The sequence below is a fragment of the Lithobates pipiens genome, unplaced genomic scaffold (assembly GCF_037356315.1).
Source record: "Lithobates pipiens isolate NorthernLeopardFrog02 unplaced genomic scaffold, aLitPip1_a1.2 Scaffold_25, whole genome shotgun sequence".
NCBI classification, from domain to species: Eukaryota; Metazoa; Chordata; class Amphibia; order Anura; family Ranidae; genus Lithobates; species Lithobates pipiens.
In genome coordinates, this window is record NW_027507787.1 from 220,416,516 (window position 1) to 220,427,041 (window position 10,526).

The following is a 10,526-nucleotide window of genomic DNA, read 5'->3' on the forward strand; positions in this document are numbered from 1 at the left end:
AGCATTTTATCTTGCACATGATTGGATGATAAAATCAGCAGAGCTTCCCCTCATTTCAGATCTACCCCTTAGATTTAGAGCGACTGAACTTCCAAGTGCACTTGCAGTGCAAAGTGGATTTGCCTTTCGTAAATAACCCCCAATGTTTTTTCTTCCAGTTTATCTTATAGGAGGTGACAAGGATACTGCATTTCTCAGCAAATATTTTCTGTGTTTGCTGAAACTGTTTAGTCTGAAAAATATTGCCGCCGCCACCACATCTATTGACTGGTAAGCTGCAATCCTTTACATTTTGTTCATGGATTTAGTTACCCTTTAAGAGCATCAAAAGAGGAAAAGCTCTTCTCTGACATAATCGCTAGAATTGGTGGAGAAATCAACAGGATGGTCATACTTTGTCATGTGCAGGTCTTAAAACAAGTGCCAAACTGAACATCGAAAGAAGAGACCAATATCTAGGTTGCCTAAGAGGAGCCAAACATCTAAGTTGCCTAAACTGACCTCTCCCTCAAAAGATGCAATTTGCCTGGCAGTCATGCTAATCAAAAAACACAAGGGGGGACTGGAAACCCTTTGGCCTGGAGGGAAATGTAACTAACTGGCCCTTTCATGGTTGGAATAGGACTGTGGAGGCTAAAAAAAATAACACATGATGTATGCCATCTCGTCACCTTAAATGATAGGCATGCTAAGAGGTGGGGGGGGGGGTGTTAATGAACATGGTTTATTGTGAAAAAATCATTAACCTCTTCCAGCATTGGTTTCCTTTTCAGCTCTTGGCATTCATGCAACAAGACATTTCAAAGAATCAAAGTTGGTGTTGGAAGGCTCCCTTCTGCTAGCTGCTGTTATCACAGGTCTAAATGGGCAGCATGTAGCTATATAACGCCTAGTATGTGTCAGTGATTATAGGTACCGCTCTGATCGATCTCTGAATTGTGCGATGTATTTCTAGTCAGAGCCACCAACCCTACATATCTTATTAGTACTGGCTCAGGGGTCAGATGCTCCCTTAGTTCATTCCTCCCCTTTGGAGCCTCGGTGCTGAGATACTGATCCAGAGCAAGTGTGCTAATCGGAAGTTTTAACTGCACTCTGAATTCACTGGCTTCCTGGCAAATTTTGCCAACACCAAAGGTTGATCTGTATCCAAGGTAAATAGACTCACTAGGAGAAATTTACTAACACTGGAGCAGACAGAATATGGCACAGCAGTGCATAGTAACAATCCCAAAAAAAAGAAACCAGAGCTTCACAGGTTGCCACTGGTGGTGTCCTCTTCCAGTGATCCATGACGACATCACAGATCTGGTGGATGTTAGAGACCTTGCCCTCCTCCGCCTTCCGTTTGAGGATGCCCCACAGATCCTCAATAGGGTTTAGGTCTGGAGACATGCTTGGCTATCACCCTCAGCTTCTTTAGCACAACATTGTTCTACTCCAAGATGACTTAGCATCTCGAAATCTGTGGAAGCTAGCCAACGTAGAAGAAATCTTCTCAGGAACTGATGGCAGGGTCAGAAAACTGCAACTTCTTCTTAGTGACACAACCATAGATATGAAGGGCGCATGCACAAGTAAGCCAGAAAGACCCATACACAAAAAAGTGTTATTACTTGAAGCTACTTAAGGGAAATAGGAGTAATTTCCTTGTACTTGTTTAATATGTACAAAATGCTGATCCTCTAAAATTTTTATACCTTCACGTTGAGTTATTTGTCTTAACTTCGGTTCCATTAACCTGCCTGGCGGTATTCCCGAGTCTGGCTTGGGGTGGAATTTCAGTACCACTATCGGTAACCCCGAGCCAGACTCGGGATCGCATTGCAGAATACAGGGAGACTTACTTACCTTGTCCCCTGGATCCTGTGATGTTCTCCCGCTGTGTGTGCGAGCCATCCCCTGCTTGATTCACACAGTGCCCGAGTGCCGCCGAGCTCTGTTCCATGCGATGTTACGACGCACGGGAGCGGAGATCGGTGCCAAATTCAAAAAAGTAAAAACCACAAAACACATACAGTATACTGTAATCTGTAAGATTACAGTGCTGTATAAAAAAATTACACACTCCCTTTGTCCCTAGTGGTCTGTCCAGTGCCCTGCATGCACTTTTATATTGTAAATACAGTTTTTTCTCTGCCGGGAATTTGGAGGTTGTCCATAGCAACCAAAAAGTGTCCCTTTATGTCAAAAGTGGTTTTAGACCAACTAGAAAATAGCGATAATAAATTATAATCACTTGCAGAATTGAGCGATAGCGATTTGTGGGGAAATTCGTCATCAAACACTAAATCTAATGACAGCGACAATTCTGCAACTCAGCAAATTTCAGTGTTTTTGGATTTGATTACATTATTGAATAATTTTTATTATTATTTGTTATAATTATTTATTATAAACGTTATCATACACGGGATGTCTGCTAGACTCTAGTTTGGACAGATTTAAGTGAGTTATTCCTAAGAATTGCAGGCCTACAATATAAAACGCCAAATTTCCGTGCAAAATAATTGTACCGCTTTCAGCACCTAAAATCTGAAATGATCATACCGCCAGGGAGGTTAAGCATCACTCGTTGCGTCATGGTGGGAGTGTACTTGCATGCCCAAGGTTTCTGTGTATATAATGGTAATTTCCTCTAGATGGAGCATGTGTACTTGTTTGTTCATTTTTCCCATCATGCATTATTCCATGTCACTTCCTGTTTTTTCTTGCACCTGAAAGGGGATTGAACAGTGCTGTCATCCCAAGGTTTAACCGCTTTACGACCCGCGCCCGCCGATGTACGTCTATTTTTTGAAAAGGGATATCTCGGTAACGGCAGCAGCTGCTGCCACAACCGAGATATCCATCTCTTCAGGCGCCGGTCGTGTGTGTGATAATAGTGGTCTCTGCGGCGAGTTAGCCGCGAAATCACCGCTATCGGCGCCACCCCCCCTCCCGCTGCTCTCCCACGCCCTCTGCCGCTTAACGGAGCCGTCGGTAGCGGCGGAGGCGATCGGGTCCTATCGATGGCTGGGTATGGAGACGAGTGAGGCTAAGATGGCCCCTACTCATCTCTATACCATAGGAGGGCGGAAGTGACGTCAAAACGTCACTTCCGCCCATACCTCTTAAAGGTATATTTTTTCAATGTCATTTTTTACATTTTTTTTTTATTGCATTTAAGTTCAAATATGAGATCTGAGGACTTTTTGACCCCAGATCTCACATTTAAGAGGACCTGTCGTGCTTTTTTGTATTACAAGGGATGTTTACATTCCTTGTAATAGGAATAAAAGTGATCCATTTTGTATTTTTTTTTAAAACCGTGTCAAAGTAAATAAAATCAATTAAAATAAATAAGAAAAAATAAAAGGTTTTTAAAAACACCCCATCCCGACGAGCTCGCGCATATGAAAATGGTAGTCAAACCACACATGTGAGGTATTGCCGCGATCGATAGAGAGAGAGCAATAATTCTAGCCCTAGATCTCCTCTATAACGCAAAAAATGCAACCTGTAGAACTTTTTAAATGTCGCTTATGGAGATTTTTGAGGCTAAAAGTTTGACGCCATTCCACGAGCGGGCGCAATTTTAAAGCGTGGCATGTTGGGTATCAATTTACTCGGCGTAACATTATCTTTCACAATATTAAAAAAAATTGGGCTAATTTTACTGTCTTATTTTTTTTATTCAAAAAAGTGAATTTTTTTATTCAAAAAAGTGAATTTTTTCCAAACAAAGTGCACTTGTAAGACCGCTGCGCAAATACGTTGTGAAAAAAAGTATTGCAATGACTGCCATTTTATTCTCTAAGGTGTTAGAACCCCAAACATTTTATATTGTTTTTTTTCTAAGTAATTTTCTAGCAAAAAAAACAGTTTTACACACCGAGTGTGAAAAAGAGGCCTGGACCTTAAGTGGTTAAAGTGTTTTTTTGGTGTAAAGTAAGCCACCTGACTAGAAATTTTCAATACACAGCTCACAAGCAGGCAAAAGTGGTATGTAGATGTATTTCTGTGAGTTATGAGTTTCACCTCATGTTTGTATTAAATGTAATTCACTGTGTGTCTGATTTTGTCCTTCATATTTGTCCTCTTTATTTAGTTCTTTGGTGTTGATGTTTGTGTCGGTGTAAGAACTTGCTATGTATATTAAAAATCTGTGAGAAAAGAACCTCAGCCTTCCATTGTGACTAAGGACGGAATAGAGAGTGATTTATATATATATTTTTAATCATACTTGCCTAGGTGTATGCAGCATCGGCCCACCTGCTGGCTCTAATGCCCCATACACACATCAGATTTTCTGCAGATTTTTTTACCTCAGGTTTACCAAAACCATGTAGTACAAGGGCCTGCCTGATTGCATATAAACTGAAACTCCTAAGGTTTGACCTCATATTATATGGTTTTGGTAAATCTGAAGGAAAAACTCAGCAGAAAAACTGATAGTGTGTATGGTGTTTTTCACAGAGAATTGAGCAATCTATAGCAGCCAATCACTCGACACTCACAGCTCCCTGAGCAGAGAGCTGGTGATTGTCAGTCAGCCGCTCTCTGCTCTGCCTCCACACTCACTGGATCGCTGGGCTTGTGCTCACGATCTTGCCCGAGACTGGACCGGCTCTGTGATATCAGCCGACAGCAGGCTTTAGCCACTGTCTGCTGAAAATGGGTCATGGGACTGCAGAATGAACTGCACTCCTGTGAGCCAAACAAGCTTTGGCTGTACTTCTCCTTTAACCACTTCAATACAGGGCACTTAAACACCTTCCTGCCCAGACCAATTTTGAGCTTTCAACGCTGTCGCACTTTGAGTGACAATTGCGCGGTTGTGCTACACTGTACCCAAATGACATTTTTATAATTTTTTTCCCACAAATAGAGCTTTCTTTTGGTGGTATTTGATCACCTCTACGGTTTTTATTTTTTGCGCTACAAATAAAAAAATACAGACAATTTTGAAAAAAGTTTTTTTTTTTGTTCCAGTTTCAAAACTTTGTAAATAAGTACGTTTTCTCCTTCACTGATGGGCATCAATGATGTGGCACCAATGAAGTGGCACTGATGAGGTGGCATTGATGGACACTGATAGGCGGCACTGATAGGCAGCACTGATAGGCGGCACTGATAGGCGGCACTGATAGGCGGCACTGATAGGCGGCACTGATAGGCGGCACTGATAGGCGGCACTGATAGGCGGCACTGATAGGCGGCACTGATGGGTGGCACGGATGGGCACTGATAGCTGGCACGGATTGGCATGGATGGGCGGTACAGATGGGCATGGATGGGTGGTACAGATGGGCATGGATGGGCGGTACAGATGGGCATGGATGGGCGGTACAGATGGGCATGGATAGGCGGCACAGATGGGCATGGATAGGCGGCACAGATGGGCATGGGTGGGCACTGATAGGCGGCACAGTTGGGCACTCATAGGTGGCATTGGTGTTATACTGTACTAATGGATGCCAATCAGTGCCAAACAATGCATGCCAATCAGTGATGCCCATTGTGGGCACTGATTGGCATCCATTATGGGCACTGATTGGCATCCATTGTGCTGACTGGCATCCCTGGTGGTCTAGGGAGGATTATCTTTTCCCTGGTGGTCTGGTGGCGTCCCTGGTGGTCCAGTGTGGGCATCCTCGGGGGGGCTGTGCTGATAATCGATCAGCACAGACCCCCCCTGTCTACTCGCGTCTGACAGACGCGAGTGAGGAAAAGCCGATCACTGGCTCTTCCCATTTACACTGTGATCAGCCGTGATTGGACACGGCTGATCACGTGGTAAAGAGTCTCCGTCGGAGACTCTTTACCGAGATCGTAGTTGCCGGGTGTCAGCCTGACACCCCGCAACAACGATCGCCGCGATGCGCGCCCCCGGGGGCGCGCAGCGGCTCATAATCCTGATCACGTCATATGACGTCCGATCAGGATTATGAAACCACTTTGCCACCGTCAATTGCCTATAGGGCGGGCGGCAAGTGGTTAAGGGTTTTGGACAAATTATATTGCAATAGAGGCCTGCACCGCACCCGAGTCCGCCTCTCGGCTAGCCATTGAGAGCCTGCACTGGCTGCTACCGCCCCCTACCCTTCAATAACTTGAATTCAATGTAGATTCAGACTCGTACCCAACCTCTCTGGGCCCATTTTAATGGTTCCACCTGATAAGACCTCAAACTGTTGGGGTCCCCAGGCACTTGTGTACTAACCTATATTGTATTACCATGTCTCTTCCTTGTATTTTTACACATACCTTGTAGGAAATTAATTTAACTGGTAAAGCCTGACTTACAGCCTTGATTAGGACTACTGCTTTAAGGTTTCTTTTATCTAAACTATATATGTGGATTGTCGATAATGTACCACTGTTTTTGTGTTTTTTTTTTGGTCTTATTCAAAATGAATAAACTTAAAAAAAAAAAAAAAAAAAGCAATAGAGGTTGAGTCTTTGCCCAAAAATATTTTTTATTCAGTTTTTGGGGAATGTTGAAAGTATCTGCAGTGGCGGCTCATGAGATTTTTGTTTTTTGTATACCATAAAATACAAGAATGCAGTATACCTTGGAGCCACATTTTATTAAATTGTTTTGCGGGGGGGGGGGGTTATTTTATTTATTTTATTTATTTATTTTTAGTTCTATGCATAGCACCAACCAGCTCCTACCTTCAGCTTGTTTCATTAAGCTTTGAAAACGAAACCTGGAAGCTTATTGGCTGCCATGTACAGCTGCTCCAGATTCTGGCTGCTCCAGTAAATTAACCCCTACAGTGTTTTGAGTATTTTATCCCAGTAGTTAGTAAGTGTGGTTTCTTTGATAAAAACACTGCAAATTGTGGTGACCAACAGCAACTATTCATACTTATGTTTCGTCAGATTAAGGAAGTCAAATCAGTGAGACTATGACTATCACGGTGCTTATTTTTCTTCTTTTACATTATATTAAATCACTTGCCAACCGCCTCCTGTACATATATGTCGGCTTTTTGAAGATGGATATCTCGTTAACGGCAGCAGCTGCTACCACAACCAAGGTATTCATCTCTTCAGGAGCCGGTCATGTTTAGGATAATTGTGGTCTCTGCGGCGGAATCGCAGCAAAATCACCGTTATCGGTGGCAGGAGAGGTGCCACCCTCCCACTGCTCTCCCGCACCCTCCGCCACTTACCGGAGCCATCAGCAGCGGCGGAAGCGATCGGGACCTTTCCGTGTCTGTGTATGGAGACGAGTAAGGGGAAGATGGCCCCCACCCTTCTCCATAATATAGCAGGGCAGAAGTGACGTCAAAACGTCACTTCTGCCCCTACATCTTAAAGGGCCATTTTTTCAATGTAATTTTTTCAAATGACACAATTTTTTTTTTTTTATTGCATTTTAGTCCAAATATGAGATCTGAGGACTTTTTGTCCAAGATTTCATATTTAATAGGACCTGTCATGCCTATTTCTATTACAAGGGATGTTTACATTCCTTGTAATAGGAATAAAAGTGACCCTTTTTATTTATTTTTTAAACAGTGAAAAAATAAATAAAATCAAGTAAAATAAATAAGAGAACAATTTTTTTTAAAGCGCCCCCCTCCCAACAAGCAGAAGTGAGCGCATACATGAGTAGCGGACGCATATGAAAACGGTGGTCAAACCACACATGTGAGGTATTGCCACGATCATTAGAGCGAGAGCAATAATTCTAGCCCTAGACCTCCTCTGTAACTCAAAAGAAACAACCTGTAGAATTTTGTAAACATCGCCTATGGAGATTTTTCCACGAGCGGGGGCATAATTTTGAAGTGTGACATGGTGACATGTTGGGTATCAATTTACTTGGCGTAACATCATCTTTCACAATATAAAAAAAAAATTGGGCCAGAGTTACTGTTGTCTTTTTTTTTTTTTTTTATTCAAAAATTTGAACTTTTTTCCAAGACAGCTGCGCAAATACTTTGTGGAGAAAAAAAAAAGTATTGCAATGACCGCCATTTTATTCTCTAGGGTGTTAGGGGGAAAAAAACAATATATAATGTTTGGGGGTTCTAAGTAATTTTCTAGCAAAAAAAAACAGTTTTAAACATGTAAACCCCAAAATCTCAAAATAAGGCTGGTCCTTAAGTGGTTAAAGCGGGAGTCCACCGGGACTCCGCATTTTATTTTTTTTTTTAAAAGCCAGCAGCTACAAATACTGCAGCTGCTGACTTTTAAATAGTGACACTTACCTGTCCAGCGCGCCCGCGATGTCGGCACCCGAAGCCGATCGCTCGCTCGTGCCGCCGCCATCTTGGGTATGGGAATCAGGAAATGGAGCCTTTCGGCTTCATTTCCCGGTTCCCTACTGCGCATGCGCGAGCCGCGCGGCGCAATCCGGACGGTCCCCGCTGCCTCTGGGAGCTGTGTGTTTCCCAGCAGGCAGCGGGGCACTTGCTGAAGGGGGCGGGCGCTTGCGGAAAGGGGCGTAACGTACGCCCCTTTCCGCAGAGAGCTAGCCCGGAAGTAGGTGCAGTTACCTGGATTATCCAGGTAACTGCACCCCCCTCCCCCCTGAAAGGTGCCGATTGTGGCGCCGGAGGGGGGTGGGGATTCCGATGAGCGGAGGTCCATTTTAGGGTGGACCTCCGCTTTAAGACCGTTCATTCAACTCTCCATGTGGAAACATGTTACTATGTGCAGAATGGTCCTTTTTTTTTTATTATCCAGTGCACACCAACGCATCGATGTGGTGTGAACTGAAGCAATGCCATATAAAGTAAATTGCCTTGTTTGTAGGTTGGGACCGCATTGGGCAACGCTGCCCAATCCAGTACAATGCAGCTGGTCTGATCAAGCCCTAAAGGGTAAGTGCTCTCTCCATTGTTTCTCCCTGTGCAGGATTAATATGTACGTTATTCTATAATAAAGCTCCTCTAAGATATGCCCTCTGCCTCTATGGAACTGTTTCCAGCTCTGCATAATGCTGCCTATGCATGCGAGGCTTGGATTCTATTGACCTCCGTGGAAAACCTATCAATAGGTGGGCTGGCTGCTTGGTGCATAGAATAGTAAATTGAGGATGAGAAAGCTGTTCAGCGAAGATCCTTAGAAGAGCTCAATTACAGTTAAGTATAACCTGTATTCCTATTGCATGGTACAGGGGGCAGCAGTGGATAGTAGATTTTTTAACCACTTCAAGTCCAGACTGTTTAACCCCCTTCCATTCGACACCATTTTTCTGTTTTTAGCACGGTTTGAGTTACTCAGCCATGCAACATTGTACCCAAATGTATCATTTTCTTTTTAACACAGAGTTTCTTTTGGTGCTATTTAACCACCAATGGGTGTTTTTATTTTTATTTAATTTTTTTCGCTCTATAAACAAAAAAATACCAAAAATGTTGAGGGGGGGAAAAAAAAGGGTTTTCTTAGTTTGTTATAAAATTTTGCAAATCTTTCTTAATAAATTTAGGATCAAAATGTATTCTGCTACATTTTAGACTAAATAATATACACAGATGTGGATTTTTTTCTACCAGTTTTAGAGACTACAAACTATGGTATCAAGAACGCTGTTGCTGGCTGCACTGGTCTGGTGACAGTGGGACCTGGGTAGCGGCATTCGGGAACACTGTTCCTTGTTTGCACTGATCTGGGTACTAGTGTGAAAGCAATCAGAAGCACTGCTGCTGACTTACACTAGTCTGGCGACACTGGGACTGGTGTGGTGACAATCGGGGACACCAGTGCTGGCTTACACTGGTGTGGTGACACTGGGACTGGTGTGGTGACAATCGGGGACACCAGTGCTGGCTTACACTGATGTGGTGACACTTGGACTGGTGTGGTGGTGATCAGGAAAACTGTTGCTTGCTGCACTGGTCTGGTGGAGTGGCAATCGGGAGCACTGATTCTAGCTGCACTGGTCTAGTGACACTGTGGCTGGTGTGGTGGTGATCAGAGACACTGACCGGCTCCACTATTAGGGCTCGTTCACACATTGCTGTTGTGGGGGGGGGCAGTAAACCCTCCCAGTTTAGCTGCAGTTTTACCACCCTTCCATCGTTACACCTTTTAGCTGCAGCGGCCCAGGATGTACACATGCCACAGCCGCGATGCTTTGCTTGAGGGTGCTTGTCCAGGGTCCAAGGAGTTAAAGCAGGTTGTGAAGCGGCAATACAATGCCTTTTCACTGCCTGTCAAATGTTCTCTGAAGAGCCATCTGAACACAGGTGGCTCTTCAGAGAGCATCGCACATGTGAACTGTGATTGGTCATGGCGATCACATGGTACAGGGCCAATCGCAGTGGCCCTGTAGCCTGAACGGTGGACACAGCAGTGACAGATCATGGCTCTGTGCACATGAGAGTATGATGCGAGAGGAAGCGCGGGTATATCCACCCCCACTGGGGCTGCTCCCATCTGGCCAATGTATATATTACAGAGGCTCTAACGTTGTGCCTTGGGTATAAAGTGTAGGTGCCTACAACAGCAGTCTCCAAAACCTGTGGTTACAACCAATTGCTGGGTCATTCTGTCAGGCAAATTCCATCACCTCTGTGTAGTAT